General features: G+C 32.0%; 1 protein-coding gene across 2 annotated transcripts in view; it reads left to right on the top strand.

The window, feature by feature from the left end:
- The window catches only part of LOC141558848 (pro-neuregulin-3, membrane-bound isoform-like), a 959615-nt gene that overhangs the window by 916778 nt on the left and 18328 nt on the right, over positions 1-24509 (top strand). The window lies entirely within an intron of this gene.

Below are 24509 nucleotides of genomic sequence, written 5' to 3'. Positions count from 1 at the left end.
CTGGGGAAAATCTTCAAACCTTATAAGTCAGCACCTTCTCTGAAAGCATAGTCATAAAGATTTTGTTGGGACACTAACAGGTTCAGTGATTTGCCTATGCTTACAATGCCATTATGTGGCATAGGCAGTACTTAAATCCAGTTCATCCCACTGAAGGCCAGCTTTCATATTAACTAGTGTGTGCCATGTCTAACGTACATAGAATGAATAATTAAGTAATAATGGGAAGAGTCTAGCTGGTGGTTGTAGAACTTCTTTTATTCTGCTTGTCCCAGGGTTTACTATATAATGTTCTTTCTAAACAATGGTTAATATTATCAGTTTAAATCTTTACTAAACCCAAAGTATTTATTCTGTTTATTATAATTTCATTTCAGAAAATCAGATTCTTCAAAACATTATGTTATAGCAAAATTGAGTTAAACAAAATATGAGGAAAAAAAGCTTTAAGTCCTTATTTTGTGTCAAGTACTATACTAAGTGCTAGGTAATACAGATGTAATCTAACCTCAAGGAGCTTGCTTATATTCTAAATGAGAAAACAATTTATAGAAAGTGGTGGCTAGAGAGGGGAACTTTGGTTATAAAAAGTAATAAGAAAAGTGACAGAGGACAATATTAGACTGACACCCATTTGGTAATCTTGGCAGAGTTAATTTGCTCATCAGCTATCCTTTTAGAATTGGATAAAGGCAAGGAAAGTGTACTTATCCTAGGAATGGCTGTGAAAAAGGCCTTAGAAGACACAGAAGAGGTGAAGGGAAAGGAGAGAGTGAAGTGAAGTGTGGTTAAAACCTTGAAATAATCTTCTGAAAAATGTATTGATCAATTAGAACTGGGCTTGACAATCACTGGTATTAATTATGAGGTTCTTAATAAGGAGGTTATTAGGAGGGTAAAGAAGCAAGAATCAGTAATGATATATAGAGATAACTAGAGATGTCTGCGATCAGATCTTCCTAATGCTTTGCAAGCAAGTAGCATGAAGACTGTTAGAAATCCATTTTTCTGACAACCAGGGCAATTAATATATATATATATATATATATATATATATATATATAATTCCCCTTAATCACAACACTTTGAATGGGGAAAATTATCAGTATTATAAACTGAATATACAAATATGGCATTATATACTTTCATTTTGACATAGTAGAGATAATTTTATCTTATTTAAAATAAGTCAAGTTAAGCCAGAAGATGAATTTTTCTTATCATATCAAAATGGAAGTGGTTTAAATTGCTTCAACTTTAATATTTGGATTGCAATATAAAAGATAATTCATTACTAGCATGCTTAGAGAATCTCACCAGATTTCATGACCCACTTTCTTATATTACATTAAATATTTTCTACCATGTTTCTTTTTAAAGGCAGATTAAAGCAAAATTGAATAATTTATGTACATGAAGTTAATCTGTAAAACTTTTTTTTTTTTTCATAGAAGTCAAAATTGTAACACAGAGTCTAACTGTCACACACCATCTCAACCAGATTTCTATTAGGATGCACAACTAATTGTTTGTTAATAACTTATATTACCATGTACTCAAGAAGTGCTCTAGGGTTTTTACTAGCAGACTAATTGGTCTAAGATGACAATGGATAATTCTCTGTGCTGGTCTTTTTTTCAGTGAATCAGCAAAGCTGCCCTGGGCAATGGTAATACAAATGAAAACAACAGAATATCCTGCAGATATTTTCTATTCCAGGCATCATTTAATCTCCATTCATTTGTTTATTCATGTCTCAGAAGGAGTATTCCCCAACCTATCTCTAGCTTCTTTTATAATATTAAAGATCCATGCTAATTAACAGCCATATATTCTCAGAAGAAAAAGAAAATAATATATGAGATTTTTTTTAACATGTTGCAAAAACCCATATATGTGGTTGCTAGGGACCAAACCTCCACAAAGAAGCTGGTTCAACTTAATGCAAATACCTCTTGGAGTTGGGATCAGCATTCTTTTTGTTTTGGATAGCATCTCTCTAAATTTTTTTTTAAATGCTTTTCAAAAAGTACACATTCTCTTCTTCTCCAAAATATAATCACTAGGATAATTACATTTTGGAGGTAAATAGGATGAGAAAGGACATCTAGCCCAATGAGGACTGAAACAGACAAGTGGTAACTTAGCCTTTGCTGGAAGAATTATAATGCAAGGGAACCTGGTAAATATTTAACCAGACATAGTTAAGGATAGTTTATATTGTAAAGAATTTTTCCCTTGTCAAGCTACAATTTCTATATCTTGCTTAATTCTGCCCTCTGAAGCAGAACCAGGCTAATCTCTTTTACATACAAGACCTTCACACATTGGCAGATAATACTCTCATGGTCTCTGTGACTTTCAATTTCTTGTTCTTTATACAATAGATATCTCTATTTTCTTCAACTGACCTTCATATAGAATAATTTCAATGTCTTTTATTCTACTCTTTACTGAACATTCTACAGTGTATTAATAATTTTTTTTCTCAGAAATGAACAAGAATGGAGTTATGAACAATTTCATACACAATAAAAGATTATCACCTCTTTAGTCTAGGATACTTCCTATTTTAAAAGCATTCTAATGCATAAATAATTTTGGGCCACCTATTACATAAATGATAACAAAATTACAAAAGAAAGTGAAAAAGGTACAAGGGAAAGATTCAAATAAAATCTGAATATTATTTCCTCCATTTGAGAGATATCTTGGAAGAAAGCATGATGGAGGAAAATGTGTAGTTAATAATTTTAGCTTTGAATGTGAAGGGGATGAACTCACTCATAAAATGGAAGCAGAGGGTAGAATAGATTAGAAATAAAAATCTCATAACATAATGAAGAGGAAACCCCAAAACTCTGAAAAAATTTTAAAGGAGAAAATCTCCCTAAACTCTGCCTCTGGGAGGGGACTCCACCCCAAGCATAAATAAACAGTTTCATCTTTATTATCTGGGTGGGGACTGCTCAGTCTGAAACCCATTGAATTCAATTCAAATTCTAACCCTAGCTGAAACTCAGCCAGGAGCCAACCTGGGACTCCACCTAGAAGCCTCCTTCAGCTTATAGCCAAAACCCCCTATTATAAAAGACGAAGACTGGAGCCTGCTTTTTGCAGAGGTCCCAAACATGGCAGCCTTATGCCTGGCACCAAAGATCTCTGCCCACTGGAATCCTGGTTCTGGTGCCCTCTTGTCTCTACCTTCAACTTTACTAACTAGACTTCCAAAGTCCATAATAAACCTCTTTTATCAATCTAGGTTTTCGGGTCTGTAAATTTCTTTACAGGGGGCTCTTGTTCTATCACTAGACCTCATTTGACTCTGTATCCTTGTGCTGAATCCAAAGGGGTTGTGGGGGAGCTCTATTTGACTCCCTGTACCCCAAACCTGCCACTAGACCTCAATTAAACCTAATTTCATTTAGGTGCCCCAATTCTAGACCTCATCAATACTGCTTATGAGAAGAGGGAGATTTGCATATTAAAAGGGGGGATAGAACAGAATTCATTATATTTCAGCTGAGGCAAAAAAAAGGCAGGGATGATAGCAATTATAACAGATGAAGCAAAAATAAAATCTGACAATGGAAAAAGATAAGCATGAAAACTACATCTGGAAGTAACCAACAACAGTGAAGCAACATCATTACCACATAATATTCTTAAAAGAAAAAAGAATAAATAAATTGGAGGAAATATACAATAAAGTTTTATTAGTGAGAGGCTTTAACTTTCCCCTTTCAGAGAAACTTACATATAACCATAAAATAATCAGGAAGAAAAATAAGAAAATGAATCGAATTGTACAAAAATTATATAACAGATTGCTTGAGAAAATTGAATATGAATAAACAAAGGACTGTGAAAACAAAGAATAAAAGTTAATTGGCAATTAATCTAATAAAAAACTGAGTGGGTTATGTAACAAAACATAGAAACAAATCATTTGGTTACATAGAAAACTATGAGAACCATGCCAATCTTTGTGGGATACAGTCAAGGCAGTAACTAGGGGAGAAATTATATCACCATTAAATACATCAATAAAAGAGTGAAGAAATCAATAGATTCAACATGAAACTTAAAAAACAGAAACAAAACACCCATACAAGACAAATAAATTAAGCACCAAAATAAAAATTGAAAGAGAACTAATAAAAGTAAAAATACCATTGAATTAATATATTATCCAGAAGCAGGGCTCGTGAAAAAAATCAATAAAATATTTAAAAATTACTATTATCAAAAATGAAGAGTTACTATAACACCAATAAAGAGGAAATTAAAACACTAATTAGTAGTTATTTTGCTCAGTCATGTGCTAATAAAACCAATATCTAAATAAGATGGATGAACATATCTATCTATCTATCCTACCTATATTAAAGGAAAAGCATACTTAACAACTCTTAGAAAAAGAAATTGAATAAGCTATTGATAAGTTCCCTAAGAAAAAATCCATAGGAACAAATGATTTCAGAAATCGATTCTACCAAAGATTCAAGGTACAATTAATCCAAATAGGAAATAGTTTTACCTAATTATTTTTATGATACAAATATTATTCCTACCTAAACTAGTAAGAGCAAAAACAGAAAAAGAAAACTATAGACCAATTTCATTAAAGAATATCAATGCAAAAAATTTTAATAAAATATTAACAAGGATATGACACCAATATATCATAAAGGCTATGAACAGATTCTTTGTATAAATACTATGAATGCTAATCTGGTTGAATATCATAAAAACTATTAACACAACTGACCATACCAATAACAATAAAAAATACAATCATATCAGTAGGTGCAGAAAAATTCTTTGATAAAATGCAAAAACCATTCCTTCTAGAAAATGCAGCAATCAATGAAACCTTTCCCAGATGATATGATGTTAAACTTAGAGAATTCTAAAGAAAAAACTAAAAAAAAAAAAAAAAAAAAAAAAAAAAGCTGAAATAATTAATAACTTCAGCAAAGTCACAAGAACATAGCTCATCTACATAGTTGACTTTAATTCACCATATAAGTGCTCTCTGAACATTTCCTATTAGTTATGCTATTCATTAACTTCCAATCTTACCCCTTCCTGCCATCCCCTGAACAAGTAATCTAATAATTTTTGTTGTTGTCTGATTTTCAACCTCCTCAAGTGAGAAGGGAGCCAAATGTTTTCATGACCTTGTCTTCTTTTATCTACTATTAGATGTATCTCCTCTACTGAAAAAAGGTAGAGAAGGGTTGGAGCATCTGTCATCTTGACCAAAGTAATGACTTTCTGACTTAACCCAAGACAATTTTCCCCTCTTTTTGCTTGTTTGATCTCTCAACTTGGAAGTGGAGAAATTCTATTGTAAAAAGGAATAAATTTTCCTTTGACTTCAGGACTTCTTTATCTTGTTATGCTTATCTCGAGAATGAATAGGAAGGAAAAAGACTGTTGGGGAATAAGAAATCTTTATCCTGATATGCAGGTTCAAATACAGTCTTCTGTTGTACCCTTTTCTGCCTAATAATATTCACTTTTCAGAGGCTGGAGAGATAGTGAAATGACTCTATCCATTTGATCATCTATCCAAGCACCTTCACTCATTCTCCAGATTGCTGATCAAAATGGGACTGTTGAAAAACTCTTTGTTGACCATTTTCTTTTCCATTTTCTCTATCTACCTCCACCACTCAGTACCCATCCTTCATTTGAGATTCACACTATTTATATCTACCACTTAATCAAAATTCTGGTAGTTGTTGCTTGGACACCTATTGGTCACTTCTCTTTCTTCCATAATGAGTTCAGTGCTGGGCTCACAATTTTCCTCTCCTTTCTAATTACTGACTTTCTTCTGGGGAAATTCAAGATAGATATTAATTTCCTTAAATACCCTTAAATTCCCCAACTTATTCAATCACCATGACCTATTCTTTCACCTCAATCACTCACAAAAAAGGCTAAATGTTTGATCTTGCCATAGCCCACCAGTGTACTGCTTCCATGTTTCAGAATTCCAAAATCTCCTCATCTGACCATGATCTATTGACTTTTTGACTCTTATTCTGTCTTCCATTACCAAATCCTCCTCTTTATTTTTTTGGACAAAGTAACTGCCAAGTCTTTGACCCATCAGGAAAAATCTCTTGAAAGAGCCATTTTCTCTCTCTCTCTCTTTTTTTTTTTTCCCCATAGTAAATATTTGACACACCAATTCAACAAAATGTTCTAATCAATGTAATCATGGTATCATTTTTTTTTCCCTGAAGCCTTTGAAAAATACATTCCTCAACTCAAAGTTAAATGTCAGACTATGCCTAGGTTTCTTGTCTTTATCACAAACTCTAGGAAGGAATGATTTCTTCCCACTGTGTTTTTATCATTTCTATACCAACAATCAGCTCCTTCCCTTTAATGAGAATCAGATCCAGAACAGAATGTTTCTTTGTTCATTCCTTCATATTTAAAAAGATGAAATCATCAATACTGAAAATTACAGGATTATTAATTACTCTGCCTTTACTAGAGTAAACTCTGAAAGATATCAACTTATTGAAAAACTCTGTATTACAGATACTTGAAACTGTTTACTTAACTTTTTATCCACTTTATATATCTGAGAAAATGGCTGGTAATATTTTTCAATAACTTCAGTTTATCCTTCCTTTGAATTTCATTTTAATACCCTTCATCAAGTTTAGAGAATTTTTAGTTAGTGGATTTCTTCACATGAGTTTCTCTTCTAAATATATAATGCTATCCCAAACACTTTTACATACTCTATTTTTTTTATAAGGTATGTCCATGTAGAATCATAGTTTACTCATGGGTTTCATCCCACCAAGTCCCTGTATTTAGTTGAAATGAAGAACTATAACAATACATATAAACTAGTAACTTTTAAAAGCAGTCAGAGACTTATGAGACAGAATAACTAAGGAGTAATGTTTCAAACTTGATTTAGTTAAAACTGGATTTTTAGTTTGTTTGTTTTTTTTGTTTTTTGTTTTTTGTTTTACATTGAAGATAGTTTGTCATTGTTGCTGTTCCTATTGTTGCTGATATAGTAAAGCTGGCTTTTCATAGATTTTTCTGAACTATTCTCCCAGAGTAATTTAATGTTTCCTACCACATAATTTTTAAGGCCACTTATAGCAAGGACCACTATTAAGGAGTATCCTTTTGGCTCTATGCTCCTTTTTAGTTGTGAAATTTACATGGATATGCTTTTGTTTTCCTTTAAGCCCTTTTGAATATCTCAACTAATTCAACACAATGATCCTCACTCCCCTTAACTTTTTCCATTATACATTGGGGAAGAACTCATGATCAAACAAATTATTGGTAATTCACAGAAGTTAAAATGGACTATTTATAATGTAAAATGAAAAAATAAATAAAAATAGGTGATTTTCTTAAAGGGAAAATCCAAGCTATCAACAAGTACATGTAAAATACTCAAAAGCATCAATAATTAGTGAGATGAGAATTATTTAATTAAACAATGTTAATGTACCTCATATCAATCAGAATGGATTTAAAAAGAGAAACAACAAATTTCAGAGGCAATAGGCACCCAAAATAGAGTGGAAAATAATTCAGATACACAAAAATATGTATATTAGTTCTTAAAAATAACAGTGATATGAAAAATAAGAGAATACCCATAATTGGGGAATAGCTACATAAATCATGGTAATAATATTGTGATTGATAAAAGGGATGAATTCAGAGAAACCAAGGACGATTTATATAAATCTGGGTACAGGGAAGTGAGCAGATTGGAAAACAATTCATAGAATAATTTCATTATAAATAAAAATAACTCTGGAAAAATTGAGAATACTGATTGATTATGACAAAACAAGATTTATTCAGATTAATGGTGAAACATGCTATTCACATCTAGATAGAGAAATAACAGATTTAAATATAAAATATGGTATATGTTTTTGGGCTCCCACAATATAGGAATTTATTTTGTGAGATTACCTAAATTTGTTACAATTTTTTTTTTCTTTTTCAATTGAGAGATGAAATGGAGGAGGGGGATTAAATTTGGGATAGACCAATAAAATTTAAGGAAGGAAGCACAGTCAGTGATGTATATACAAAAATACATGTATGCATGCATTCATGTATATGCATATAATGTACTTGTGTATGTATGTATATGTGTGCACATACACATATATAAACAAATATGTGTGTTTATTTCCTGGATAGTATAGTGAGTAGAGTTCTATAACTGTTGATATGAAAACACCTTTCTGAGTTCAAATGTAGCTTCAGAAATTTACTAGCTGTGTGATCCTGAACAAGTCACTTAACTCTGCCTCAGTTTCTTTCTCTGTGTCTTCAGTTTCATCTGAGCTGGAAAAGGAAATAGCAAACCAATCTATTATGTTTGCCAAGAAAACCCCAATGGGATTACAAAGAATTGGACATAAAAAAAAAAAAACAAAAAAAACACATGAACAGTAACAAAACTGTTTGCATATTCCTAATACACAATAGAGAAGAGAATGAAAAGCAGAATTGCAAATTGTAAAACTTTGAAAATTCCACAATTAATTTATTACATATTTTAATAAAGGAAACAATATATAATAATTCTGCCATATATAATTCACTTTTTTGTATTCTCTTATTATATAGAAATAAATATTTTATTAGTTGTCTATTAAATAAAAAATTCAAAACATAAGGAATATTTTTAAAAAGATAATGAAATTGAACTTGAAGTCTAAATGACAAACTAATATACCAACAGAAATAGGAAAAGGAAGAGGGAGCTTAGTTTAGATGCAAGAAAAAATGTATCTGATAGTCATCAAATCTCTATAATTCAAATTCAATGTCATTTCAGAGCAATTAAATCTAATAAGCATTTATTAAAAGCTTAAGAGTATTATGCTGTGCTCTGGGGAAGAAGCACAGTTAAGGTAGGGCATATTCCTTAATCACTGAGAATTTATAGTATAATTAGGGGACAAGCATAGCACTGTTATGCTAGAAAGAATATTCACTTGGAGCTAGAAAACGTGTATTTGGCTCTAGATTTTATGATTTATTTATGAGATGTCTTTTGGCTGGTTGGTTGTTGTTCTTTGTTCTCTATGAGAACAAAGCGGAAGTAGTATAAATTCTTTTCTGGGGTGGCTAATTGGCACAGTGAGTACAGTGCCAGGTCTAGAAAGACCTGTATTCAAATGTGGCCTCAGACAGTTACTAGCTGTGTGAGACTGGGCAAATCACTTGACCCTCTTTGCCTCAGTTTCTTCATCAGTAAAATGAACTTTGCCGAGAAAATACCAAACAGGGTCATAAAGAGTTAGACAATACTGAAATAACTAAACAACTAAACAATAATTCTTCTATATAACAGCATTTTATAAACTAGAAAACATCTATGATGCTTCTGAATCTTCTCAGGCCGAAGTAGAATTTCTTTAAATCATCCTCATGTGACATGAATATGAGGCCCTTCACAATATTGATTACCTTTCTCTGGAAGCTCTCCAGCTTACCAAAGATTTTGCCTAAGATGTGATTACTATACCTGACTACAATAATTCAGAAAAACACTATCTACATAGTACATAGAACTTTGAAGAGTAGTAATAAAAGCATCCTTTTAATCTAAAGGATTGGCTTTCTTAAAAATAAACCAAACACATACAAAAATCTGGTAACCAAATTTAATTTTTAATACATTACATTTCAAAAGAGCTAATTTGCATTGGTTTCCAAAATCTTACTAGGTAATATGTTTTAAATGCTTCAGGGCATGATTTTCAGTTTTTATTTCTGTCTTGCTTATGAAATAATTTACATTTTATTTCCAATATTGAAACACCATTCTATGGGGGTAGGACTAAGAAGGAAGTTGAAAAGCCAATTTGTCTTTATCATTTCATCCTCTCACAAAGTGAGAAAAACTAATCAGAATTTTGACTTTTTTTTTTTTTCCTGATGCCAAGGTTACATATTGGAGTTATTGACCAATGGTAAAAATTAATTCAGTTAACTTAGATTTTTTCATGTAGAAACTTGCCATATGGAAATAGTTTGCTTTTAGGCCTCTATTTTTAATTATTATATGTCTTATGTATTTTTCTTTTCATTATAAAAAGTCCTTTCAAGCAACTCTGTTATAAATGGAAGATTACTGAGCTGCAATTTATGATATGGAATGCAATGGAATCAACCATAACCTTAATTTACAAGATTCTTTCATGTCAATTTTTGAAATGTGAGCTCTATCATTTGGTTGCTACAACTGAATTATAAGGAAAGCAATAGCTTCTCCATATATTTGTTCTACATACTTACATGCCAATAAGACTGTCTCTCAAAAAAGTGTCCATGTGAAAAAACTATTAAAAGACACATTTGTGTTTGTAAAAATATGTTTGAATTCATATTCTACTTAAAGAACAGGTATGGAGTAGTGTTCTTTCCTGAATTATGATATCATAAAATGTAGGTTACTTTTCTGCATACTCAAGTATTGAGAAATCATTTATTTGTTTTCTAATCTCATTATTCTGGTAAAGTATAATTCTCTTGATCTTATATTCATATATGGAACATATTTTTAAAATAGTTTCCTGAGAGAATTAAGGATGATATGCCAAAATTTTCCCAGTAAAAAATGGGAAATTATTATTATGCAAAATAAGATGCAATTTAGGAAGGGTACTATAAATACTTTCCCATAAATGTTAGAATATGTATATTTGAAGAAAGTGTGAGTATATTAGGTCATAACACAGACTTAGAAACTTCATTAAAGTACCACAAAAAAAATAGTGAAATAGTAGGACAAAATAAATATGAGAAACTAGCATAAAAAGATTAGAAAGGAATTTTATCAGATGAATTTGCTTTTTGAGTATGATATAACTTGCATTAAAACATATGTTTAGTAGCTTTGAAAAAAAGTAAAATGAGTAAAATTCCAATAATAAATACATCATGAAAATGTGGGATGACCCACCATGAGACTATGAAGGTGAACATTAATTTATACTATTAATGTATTATAAATTAAAACAAAATAAATTTTAAAAAATTAAATTCCCAGAATTTTTTTGAGTTAATTATCAGAGAATAAAGATCAGTACACAATGATAAAGATATATTCCATTCTGTTGAAAACATTTAAAGGACTCAGCAAATTAAAAATCCAGTCTAAGTGCAATTTAAAGGATTTTTCTTACTGATAGGAAGAAGCTCCCAAAGACTGAAGGAAAATGACACTAGTAATGGAGGTGGGGTAGGAAGAGGAAAGAAATGAGAAGCAAATTCATTCTGAAAGGATGAAATTAAGGCTTATAATACTGTAGAATATTAGAATTTAAGCATCTGAAATTTGGGGAATTAGAAAGGTAGATGAATGTGGCCCACTTATCTTTTAAACTATATTTTTATAAAATGCAGAATATTTTGATAAATGCCCAGAAGAAATCTTAAAAAAAAAAAAAATAGAAGAGAAAGATTGTTTAAGGTTAATTTGTAAAGAATGCTCCTGAGATCAAAGGGTAAAGAATTTTACCCTCAGGAAGAGATGATGAAGGATGAAGGAACAAGGAAGGAGTGTATTCTTTGAATTAAAGCTTATAGAGAAAAAGATATTAAAGGTAAAAAAGTGACATAAATTAATGAGATTGAGAAGGATTACTAGGATTTAGAAAGGGACTTCAGTTACTGAATATGTGTGTGTGTGTGTGTGTGTGTGTGTGTGTGTGTGAAGATATTAGTGGGAAAATTTTTCAAACTAAACTCTTTTCTTTTTTTTTTAATTGTTTATTTTAACAAACCATTGCCTTATGAATCATGTTAGGAGAGAAAATTCAGAGCAATAGGAAAAATCCATGGGAGAAATAAAAAAAAAAAAAAAAGGAGTGAACATAGTATGTATTGATTTATATTTAGTCTCCTTCGTCCTTTTTCTGGATGCAAAGGGTATTTTCTGTTTAAAGTCTATTGGGTTTGCTTTGAATCACTGACTCACTGAGAAGCATCAAGTCTTTCATAGTTGATCATTGTACATTCTTGCTGTTATTGTGTACAATGCATTTCTGGTTCTGCTTGTTTCAGTCAGCATCAGTGCATGTAAATCTTTCCAGTCTTTCTAAAATTAGCTTGTTCATCATTTTTTATAAAACTAAAATATCCCATGACCTTCCTATATCACAATTTATTCAGCCATTCTCTGACTGATGGACATCTACTCATTTTCCAATTCTTTTTTACCACAACAAAAGCAGCCAAAAGCATTTTTCCACATGCGGTTCCTTTTCTCTTTTTTTATAATTTCCTTGGGATACAGAACCAGTAGTAGCATTGCTGGGTCAAAAGATATGCACAGTTTTATTGCCCTTTGGGCATAATTCCAGATTGTTCTCCAGAATGATTGGATCATTTCACAACTCCACCAAGAATGCATTAGTGTCACAGATTTTCCACATCCCTTCCAACTTTTTTCATAATCTTTTCCTGCTATCTTAGCCAATCTTAGCAGTGTGAGGTGGTACCTCTGAAGTGATTTAATTTTCATTACTCTAATCAATAGTACATTAGAGCATTTTTTCATGTGAATAAATGGCTTTAATTTCATCATCTGAAAACTGTCTGTTCATATCTTTTGACAATTTTTTTTTCTTTTATTTTATAATTATAACCTTTTTTTTTTGACACTACATATGCATATGTAATTTTTTACAACATTATCCCTTGCACTTACTTCTGTTCAGATTTTTTCCCTTCCTCCCCCAACCCCCTCCCCCTGATGGCAAGCAGTCTTATACATGTTAAATATATTACAATATATTCTAGATACAATATATGTGTGTAGAACCAAATTTCTTGTTGCACAGGAAGAATTGGATTCAGAAGGTAAAAATAACAGTTTACACTCATTTCCCAGTGTTCCTTTTCTGGATGTAGCTGATTTTGTCCATCATTAATCAATTGGAATTGGATTAGCTCTTCTCTATGTTGAAGATATCCACTTCCATCAGAATACATCCTCATACAGTATCATTGTTGAAGTGTATAATGATCTTCTGGTTCTGCTCGTTTCACTCAGCATCAGTTGATGTAAGTCTCTCCAAGCCTCTCTGTATTTCTCCTGTTGGTCATTTCTTACAGAACAATAATATTCCATAACATTCATATACCATAATTTACCCAACCATTCTCCAATTGATGGACATCCATTCATCTTCCAGCTTCTAGCCACTATGAAAAGGGCTGCCACAAACATTTTGGCACATACAGGTCCCTTTACCTTCTTTAGTATTTCCTTGGGATATAAACCCAGTAGTAGTATAGCTGGATCAAAGGGTATGCACATTTTAATAACTTTTGGGGCATAATTCCAGATTGCTTTCCAAAATGGTAGGATTCTTTCATAACTCCACCAACAATGCATCAGTGTCCCAGTTTTCCCACAGCCCCTCCAATATTCCTCATTATTTGTTCCTGTCATCTTAGCCAATCTGACAGGTGTGTAATGATATCTCAGAGTTGTCTTAATTTGCATTTCTCTGATCAACAGTGATTTGGAACACTTTCATATGAGTGGATATAGTTTTAATTTCATCATCTAAAAATTGTATGTTCATATCCTTTGACCATTTATCAATTGGAGAATGGCTTGATTTCTTATAAATTAAAGTCAATTCTCTGTATATTTTGGAGATGAGGCCTTTATCAGAACCTTTAACTGTAAAGATGTTTTCCCAATTTGTTACTTCCCTTCTAATCTTGTTTGCATTAGTTTTGTTTGTGCAGAAACTTTTTAATTTGGTGTAATCAAAATTTTCTGTTTTGTGATCAATAATGGTCTCTAATTCTCCCTTGGACACAAACTCCTTCTTCCTCCAAAAGTCTGAGAGGTAAACCATCCCATGTTCCTCCAATTTATTTATGATCTCGTTCTTTATGCCTAAATCTTGGACCCATTTTGATCTAATCTTAGTATGTGGGGTTAAATGTGGGTCCATGCCTAGTTTCTGCCTACTAATTTCCAGTTTTCCCAGCAGTTTTTGTCAAATAATGAATTCTTATCCCAAAATTTGGGATCTTTGGGCTTGTCAAACACTAGATTGCTATTTTTATTCACTATATTGCCCTGTGATCCTAACCTATGCCACTGATCAACTAGTCTATTTCTTAGCCAATACCAAATGGTTTTGGTGACTGTTGCTTTATAATACAGTTCTAGATCAGGTACAGCTAAACCACCTTCACTTATTTTTTTTTTTCATTACTTCCCTTGAAATTCTCGATTTTTTGTTGTTCCATATGAATTCTATTGTTATTTTTTCTAGGTTATTAAAATAGTTTCTTGGGAGTCTGATTGGTATAGCACTAAATAAATAGATTAGTTTAGGGAGTATTGTCATCTTAACTATATTGGCTCGGCCTATCCAAGAGTATTTTCTTTCCAATTATTTAAATCTGACTTTATTTTTGTGGCAAGTGTTTCTTAATTTTTCTCATATAATTCCTGACTATTCTTTGGTAGATGGATTCCCAAATATTTTATACTCTCAACATTTGTTTGGAATGGAATTTCTCTTTGTATCTCTTGCTGTTGCATTTTGTTGGTGATATATAAAAATGCTGAGAATTTATGTGGATTTATTTAGCTAAAATTCTGAATTATTTCTAATAGCTTTTTAGCAGAGTCTTTGGGGTTCTCTAAATATACCATCATGTCATCTGCAAAGAGTGATAATTTGATTTCCTCATTTCCTACTCTAATTCTTTGAATCTCTTTCTCAGCTCTTATTGCCAAGGCTAGAGTTTTTAGTACTATATTGAAAAGTAATGGTGAAAGTGGGCAACCTTGTTTCACTCCTGATCTTATAGGGAAAGGTTCTAGTTTATCGCCATTACATATGTTGTTTACTGAAGGTTTTAAATAAATGCTCCTTGTTATTTTAAGAAATAGTCCATTTATTCCTATACTCTCAAGCGTTTTTAGTAGGAATGGATGTTGGATTTTATCAAATGCTTTTTCTGCATCTATTGAGATGATCATATGGTTTTTATTAATTTGATTATTAATATGGTCAATTATGCTAATAGTTTTCCTATTATTAAACCAGCCCTGCATTCCTGGTATAAATCCTACTTGATCATAATGTATTATCCTGGGGATGATTTCATGAAGTCTATTTGTTAATATCTTATCTAAGATTTTAGCATCAATATTCATTAAGGAAATTGGTCTATAGTTTTCTTTCTCAGTTTTCGATCTACCTGGTTTAGGTATCAGTACCATGTCTGTGTCATAGAAGGAATTTGGTAGGACTCCTTCAATCCCTATTTTTTCAAATAGTTTGCATAGCATTGGAGTTAGTTGTTCTTTAAATGTTTGGTAGAATTCACATGTAAATCCATCTGGTCCTGGGGACTTTTTCTTAGGAAGTTGATTAATAGCTTGGTCTATTTCTTTTTCTGAGATGGGACTATTTAGACTACTTCTTCCTCTGTTAATCTGGGCAACCTATATTTTTTGAAGGTATTCTTCCATTTCATTTAAGTTATCGAATTTATCAGCATAAAGTTGAGCAAAGTAGCTCCTAACTATTTTTCTAATTTCCTCTTTATTAGTGGTGAGTTCACCCTTTTCATTTTCAAGACTAACAATTTGCTTTTTCTCTTTCCTTTTTTTAATCAGGTTTACTAAGGGTTTGTCTATTTTGTTGTTTTTTTTTTTTTTTCATAAAACCAACTCTTAGTTTTATTAATTAATTCAATAGTTTTTTTACTTTCAATTTTATTAATCTCACCTTTTATTTTTTGAATTTCAAGTTTTGTGTTTGTCTGGGGGTTTTTAATTTGTTCCTTTTCTAGCAATTTTAGTTGTAAGCCCAATTCGTTGGCCCTCTCTTTCTCTATTTTATGCAAGTAGGCCTCTAGAGATATAAAACTTCCCCTTATTACTGCTTTGGCTGTATCCCACACATTTTGGTATGATGTCTCATTATTGTCATTTTCTTGGGTGAAGTTATTAATTATGTCTATGATTTGCTATTTTACCCAATCATTCTTTAGTATAAGATTATTTAGTTTCCAATTATTTTTTGGTCTATTTTCCCCTGGCTTTTTATTAAATGTAATTTTGATTGCATTATGGTCTGAAAAGGATGCATTTACTATTTCTGCCTTACTGCATTTGATTTTGAGGTTTTTATGCCCTAGTATATGATCAATTTTTGTATAGGTTCCATGAACTGCTGAGAAGAAAGTATACTCCTTTCTGTCTCCATTTAGCTTTTGCCAAAGATCTATCATATCAAACTTTTCTAGTATTCTATTTACCTCTTTGACTTCTTTCTTATTTATTTTGTGGTTTGATTTATCTAATTCTGAGAGTGCAAGGTTGAGATCTCCCACTATTATAGTTTTGCTATCTATTTCCTCTTGCAGCTCTCTTAATTTATCTTTTAAGAATTTAGACGCTGCACCACTTGGTGTGTATATGTTTAATATTGATACTGCTTCATTATTGATGCTGCCCTTTAGCAGGATATAATGCCCTTCCTTATCTCTTTTAATTAGATCAATTTTTGTTTTTGCTTGATCTGAGATGAGGATGGCTATTCCTGCTTTTTTGGTTTTTCCTGAAGCATAATAGATTCTGCTCCACCCTTTTACTTTTAGTTTGAATGTCTCACCCTATTTCAGGTGTGTTTCCTGTAAACAACATATAGTAGGATTCTGACTTTTAATCCAGTCTGCTAACTGCTTCCTCTTTATGAGGCAGTTTGCCCAGTTCACATTTATGGTTAGAAGGACTAATTCTATATTTCTTGCCATCCTATTAACCCCTGCTTATGCTTTTCCCCTTTCCTTCCCTCTTACCCCCCAACCCAGTGTTAAGCTTGTGAACACCACTTGCTTTTCACAGCCCTCCCTTTTTAGGATCCCTCCCCCACCTTAAAGTTCCTCCCCTTATTTTACCCCTTTTCCTTGAAATTTCTGTATTCCCTTCCCCTTAGCTTACTCCTTCCCTTTCACTTTTCAATGAAGTGGAAGAAGTTTCACCATAAATCGAATATGTCTATTGATACACATTATGTTCATCTCCCTCCTTTCTTTCTCTCAGATATAATAGGTTACCTTTGCCTCTTCATGAGATGTAGTACCACCACTTTACACTTTTTTATGATATAATTTCCTTTCTATCTCTAGTTTCTAAGAGAAATTGTACATATGTTATTTCTATAATTTTTTTGGCAGAAGTATAGTTCTCAAGATTTTTTTTTACTTTTTTAGAAATCTCTTGAATTTTGTATTTGAAGATCAAACCTTTTATGTAGGTCTGGTTTTTTCATCAAAAATAGATGGAATTCATTTATTTCATTAAATGTCCATCTTCTTCCCTGGAAAACGATGCTCATTCTTGCAGGGTAAGTTATTCTTGGCTGCATACCAAGTTCCTTATTCTTTCAGAATATCATGTTCCAGGCCCTTCGTTCTTTTAATGTGGATGCTGCTAGATCCTGGGTTATCCTTATTGTGGATCCTCCATATCTGAATTGCTTTTTTATAGCAGCTTCCAATATCTTTTCCTTTGTCTGATGGTTCTTGAACTTGGCCACTATATTTCTTGGCGTTTTGATTTTAGGGTCCCTTTCAGTAGGTGATTGATGAATTTTTTCAATGTCTATTTTACCCTCTGTTTCCAGAATGTCCGGGCAGTTCTCTTTGATAATTTCCTCGAAAATGGTGTCCAAGCTCTTTTTTTCCCCCCATTTTTCAGGGAGTCCAATTATTCTCAAATTGTCTCTCCTGGATCTGTTTTCCAGGTCTGTTGTCTTTCTAATAAGGTACTTGGCATTCTTTTCAATTGTTTCATTTCTCTGGTTTTGCTTGACTACCTCTTGCTTTCTCCTTGAGTCATTCATTTCTACTTGTTCCAGTCTAATTTTCAATGGTGTATTTTCTTCACTCACTTTTTTTATATCTCTTTGTAATTGTCCAATTGAGTTTTTATCTTTTATGGAATTTTTTTCTATTTTATCCATTTTATTTTTTAGAGAGCTGTTTTCTTTTTCCAGCTCACTAATCCTTTTTTCCTTGGAGTTGTTTACCTTTTCCAGCTCATTAATCTTGTTTCTCAATGATTTGATTTCTTTATCCACTCTGTCTTTGAATGCATGGGATGACTTCTCCAGGCTCTCTTGCCAAGCTTCCCTTTCCTTTTCCCATTTCTCTTCCAGCTCTCTTGTGAAAGCCTTTTTGATTTCCTCTATGAGATTCTTTTGTATTGAGGAGCAGCTCATATCCCCCTTAGGGGATTCCTCTGGGGACAGTCTGTTTTTAGTCTCCTTAGTGTTTGAAGTCTGCTCTCTCTCCATACAGAAGCTGTCAATGGTGAGAGCCCTTTTGAATTTTTTGTTCATTTTGTCAGAGTAGGAATCGAAGAAAACAAATTGACAAGAGAAACAATTGGTCTGTTTTGGCGGGGATGGGGCTGGATGGTGTTAATGGGCTTCCTCTACAGACTGGGGGTAGGGAAGCAGAGAGGCACTAACAGGACAGTGATGACTGTACTGAGTCTGTACTCTGAGGCTCTGAGATCGTGCTGAGTTAGTCCAGGTGGAGGTTGGGGGTGACCGGGTTCTGAGAGACGCTGGCTTTCTGGAGTTTTAATCTTCACCTCCGGTGTTTACACCCTCTCTGCTGCTCCTGGCTTGCTGCCAAGATGGAACATCCCCACTGGGGTAAAAGCCTTTTTGCAGAAATGGCAGAGATCGTACCCCTCCCCCTCTGGTCTGAGCTGTGTGAGCTGCCTGTCTCGCTCTGGCTTGCCTGCCCTCAGTCTGTGCCCAGTCTGATTGACCCTCCACCGAGCAAACACAGACCTTTTCTGGCGACTTTCAAGGATGTCTTCTCTTGGTGATTATTTGTGCATTTCTTTCTGGGTCAAGCATTAATTCTGAGGCTTGTCATGAAGTAAGTTCTGAGAGAAAACGAGGAGCTCAAGCAGTTGTCTGCCTCCACACAGCCATCTTGGCCGACAATTTTTCAACTGGGGAAACCGCACTGTTTTCTTTTGGAATTTCTGCCCTTCATGAAGCTAAAATTTTTATTTTTGTATGTTAATTGTCATTTTTCATCGCTTCATTATTCAATGATTTTGTGCTCAGATCATCAGCATGTGTCCCTAACTTGCTCTTTCTTTAAATATCAACATCTAATATAACTTACTTTATTCTGGAAAGAAAATAGCAGATATTTAGTCTTCATTAGTGTAAGTGGTGATTTATCTTTCTAACCCACATGGAATGAAACTTATTTTAATTAAACTGTATTTCTGTCCAAAGTAAAGCAGTCAAAATATTGCAATGGAATCAACCCCCTTTGTGAACTTGAAGAAAAAATGTGCTTGAGAACTTTTTAAGGTAATATAAAGAATAGTACTGGGCAGACACATTAGTTTCTCTTTGGATGAACTATATGAATTAGGCATTTAGAACTTGAGTCCCATCTTTCAAATGAAATATTATATAGTTTTTTTCACATCTTTCAGCTCTGGAAAATGACTTATTATGATTAATTATATTTTCCTCTTGTAGACACACACAAAATAAATTCCTTCCACCTTTGAATGAAAAACGAGTGCTTCTTTCAGTGGAAATATATATAAATAAATCAATATCTATTGAAGGTATTATACCTAGTTCGTTTCCTAAATGAACCAACATTCTGTTTGGAAAGTGAAAAAGCAATCTAAGACTCTTAAGCTCAAATTTTTAGAGAGAAAAAAAAATTTATGGTAACAGCTATAGGATATCAACATGGAGAGACATCAGTAAGAGAATAGAGAAATGAGGAAAGGCTTCTTGGAGAAAATAATGATTGAACTTGATATTGAAGGACATATTTCAAATTTCTGGATAAGAAAAGGGTAATATAAGAGACAAAAAAAAATTAGAATAAAATAGGGAGATCTTTCAAAGCTAGGGTAGTAAAAGAGCTTGAAGATCTATGATTTTATTCAACTTCAGACACTTAATAACTGGAACATTGGGCAAATCTCTTAACTCCCTAATTTTCAGTTTCATCATCTACAGATGGTACCTATCTTACAGGTTAGGATCAAATGAAAAAATGCCTAGAAATCATTTTGCAAGCCTGAAAGTTTTACATAAACATAATTTATTGTCCCATTAGCACAATAGAAAATTGGGAGCTATAGAAAAATTTTGAGCAGGGTGATCTAAGCATAAGAGTTCAGCATATAATGAATGAATGGCTGTATATCAATATTCAGCTTATTGGAACCATAACTAAATATGAAAGTATATTATCTTAATTAATATTTCTAATCCTATAATTTGAAGTGACATTTGAAGAGTCATTTGGGAGAGAAGTTTTTTACTTTAGGTCCATTAAAAGACAGAGAGAGACAAAAAGACAGAGACAGAGAGAGAATAGATACTATATCTTAACAAAGTTCATTTCCTTTGTAATTCTATGTCATTTATTTTATCCATCTAAAAAGTTTTTTTTTTTTTTTTGAAAATGGTGTTAACAGGCAAAATCATATTACCTGCGGAATATATGACACATACATACACAAAAGTTAAAGACTCTCTGACCTATAGCATATTCCTGCCTGTTTCAAAATTCTTTTTAGTTACATTTAAATATCTATTAGTTATCTAGGAACATACCTTTTAAGTAGAGATTGTTATATTTCTTGTATTTTTAACCCTCTCACTTAACATTTACCTGGCATACAATAGTCACTAAAGAAGTACTTAGTATTTATTCTTTATACATTATTCCCCATGTGTTGTCTTACTAGTGACTTCAAAATTTTGCCTATATTAAATTATAATTAATAATTGACAATTTCAAACTATTTTACAAGGATTAACTTGCTAATAAATATTGCCCTCATTCTAGAAGTACTAAAAGGTAATGAGATTTGGTAGGATCATTAGTATTAAAAGACAAGTTCACAAATCTTTCTTCTTTTCTGTATCCTCACTAATTGCTCATTTAAGAATATAAATGTTGCTAGGAGAGAAATAAGCTTTGTTTGTATTCTCTACTATCTGTTCTGCCGTTACTGCCTTGTTTGGGGTAAAGTACTTAGAAAAGACTGAGTAAAGTCACTTTGGGTAGAGTTTGACCTCCCTAAATTTTGAGTTTTTCTCCTTGATTTGGAATAGATGGTGGTGGGGAAAGAGCTGATGTTGAATTAGAACAAGAGTTCTTAACTTTTTATGGGTTTTAGATCTCTTTGAATCTTAGAATCTCTTTAGATCACTAACAAAACCCTATATATCCTTTATCAGAATTTTTAAGTGCATAAAATATGTAGATGCATAATGAAACCAATTATGTTGAAATAGAATTGTTAGAATGTTTGTGGGGTTTAAACCATAGATTCCAGGTTAAGAAACTATAGAGTAGAGAAACACAAAGGTCTTCTATTTCATGTGTGTGTATGTGCACATTTATACATATATGTGTGTTTATATATATATATATATATATGTATATATATACATGTATATATACATACATTTATTATTATTATCATGATGATAAGATACTCTCTTGATTCTCTGATACCTAAAACAATCTATTTTTTAAGGGGAAAGAGTATATCAAAAGAAATTTTTGCATATTTCATTCCTTCTGCTTTGTCAGTTAGTTACTGCCTTAGGCTTATTTTGTGTTATTAATCACTTAATAGATCTTGGGAGCAGATAAATAAATATATATATATATATATATATATATATATATATATATATCTTGAATAAAAATGGGAGAAAATAACACTTTCAACTTATGCTTTTAGGAAAAAGAAAAAAAAATTAGTTCTACATTTTGTCTAGAGAAATGATAAATTAATCCATTAATGAGCCCAAGTGAATCTTTTCTTCTGCTTATTATGAAATATTCCCAGGTGCCTAAGGTTTTATAAGGGATAAAATAATGTGACTTTTAAACTTAGCAACAGAAATCTATAATACCAAGACTATAAGCCATGAAACAAGTCCCAAATAAGCAATTATTAGAGAAAAGACATATAAAAACCAATTGGAAAATGGATAGCACCCTCACTTTGGAATATGTTATGCTGTTATAATATAGATAATTAGCCACAATAGGAAACATAAGGATTATTGTATATTTTTCTTTTTTTTTCCCCAGTGACTTATTCCTATCATATTTCTCATTTGACTTTTGTGATTGTGGTAACAAAGATTCTATGTAGGATACTGGTATCTGGCTATGTTCACAAAGAAGAAATATTCTGGGCAATGACAACAAATAGGCAATAACAAGGTACATTATTCATTGCCTAGGCCATGTCTCCTATACCATAGCAACTCTTGATATATATTTTTTTCTAAAGCTATAAGGAATTGCTTCTTCTTTGAGTACCACCTTTATGTGGAGCATTGTAATAAGTATCTGGAACCTGAGTGGAAAAATAGAAGAAAGACTGACTTTGTCCTCATTGCGATTCACTGACATCTAGAGAATTGCCCATATAGAAAGAGAATTGCCCATCATAAACAAATATAGCATTAAATTTATTACAATAGAATACCTGTTTTTTTTTTTTTTTAAGTAAGGAACACTGAGGTTAAGTAACTTGTCCAGGTTTACATAGTAGTTAATGAATTTGAATATGTTTTCAAACTTAAAATTTAACATTTCTTTTCTGTATCATGTTTTCCTCTTGAATCCTGATCTTCTTGACTTTGAGATTGGCTTTCCTTTATGTATTCTGTGCTACCTCTTAAGTATTACATAATTTTCACAGTATATGATACAATTTTGCTTTCTATTATAAATCTGAAAATTACATATACACATATACATATAAATATGAATATATTTGAGAAAATTAAACAATGATTGTTCATATAAAATGTTTTTCAATATACAAATTATTTCCTTGTGATTGTGAAGTTAATAAAAACCTACTATAATGTGATACTCTTTATCTAATACTTAAAATGAGCAGGTGGTTTGCATAAAATAAGGCACATCTGTATACTAAATATACTATAACAAAATTGTGCATATACAAGTTGGGCTTAAAAGCACAGTATATACTTCATGTTGCAAAGTATAGTAGGCAAGCTGAAGCCCAAATCACAAATATCTTAATAAAGCTTTGACATATAGTATGTAAAATCTTCAGCTGGACTTAGGGTTCACATGTTTAAAATTTTTTCATAACAATCTTTCTTTAAATATGTACCTCATTTTTCTTCTTATTATTCATATGATAAGTTGAAATTTAGAAGGATGGCTAAAATCATGGTAAATGCTTTAGTTGACAATGGATTTAATCAATTAATATTCGAATTGGAAATTTGCATAATGTGGAAGGCTGCCTCTACATTCTCCTGTAGTTTTCCTTCTACTTTTCTTTTTTTTATTACTATACCTCTTTCCCTTCTTGAATAGAGTGCAATTATTTAAAAGAATTGTAATCATCATTTTTATTACACATAATCTCTACAATATATCTTCATTAGTACTGGAAGAGAAGGAAGCCAAAAAGTTTAAGGGCATATTATAGACACTACAAAAACATATCCTTCCATTATGAAATTATTCAGGAGCAAATGCAGAAATCTCACATGCCAGTGAAATTTCAACCTATGTGTACTATACACTAATGATTTTCTCAGTCAAATTCTACCCATATCAGTTGGCCTACTAATGTATTAAATGCTAGTTAAATATAAGTAGAATCCATGACTATGAAACTTGAGGGGAGACCTTAGAGACAATCACTTGTATAAACTCCTATCTTATAGATAAGGGAATATTATGAAAACTAGAAAGATGACTTACTCAAGGTGATAAGGAAGATAGGAATAGAAGTAAAATTTTGGGACTGCTTTCATTTTTGTCTTTGATTCCCAAGGGCCTAGGACAGTGGTTAGTAGCTAACTGTTGCTTAGTGAATATATAGTCCACTTACTTTGATTAAACCATGCTGTTTTTGTATTTTTATTTCATTGTGAAATACATCCATCTCTTCATAAGAGTCATCCACTGCAATAAGGAACACAAATGAAAGGAAAGCAGCAAAATAAAACTAACATATTGACAAAAATATTCAGTATATGCAATAAACTATATTTATGTTTCACTATTTCCACCAGAAAGTAGGCTCCCTCCCTTTCATTGTAATGGCAATTAAGATGCTGATATCAAACCTAGATGAATTTGTTCTCCACATTTAATTGTTAAAACAAAGTCTACGCAATCAAATTTTTTAAAAAATCATTCCTACAATTTCCAAATGAATCGATCAGATATAGTTATGGATGCTATGGATATAAAATTCAAGAAGTAAATAATGCTTATTCACAAGGACTTTACATTCTAACAAAGCAACAAGTATATGTGGAATTAGACATGTAATAATTATAAATTAAAAAAAGACTTGAGTTTAAATGCAAGGAGATTGAGATAGAAGACACTAGCATTTGGGG

Source organism: Sminthopsis crassicaudata, chromosome 2 (genome assembly GCF_048593235.1).
Source record: "Sminthopsis crassicaudata isolate SCR6 chromosome 2, ASM4859323v1, whole genome shotgun sequence".
Lineage (NCBI taxonomy): Eukaryota > Metazoa > Chordata > Mammalia > Dasyuromorphia > Dasyuridae > Sminthopsis > Sminthopsis crassicaudata.
This window is presented reverse-complemented; position numbering and strand designations above follow the sequence as displayed.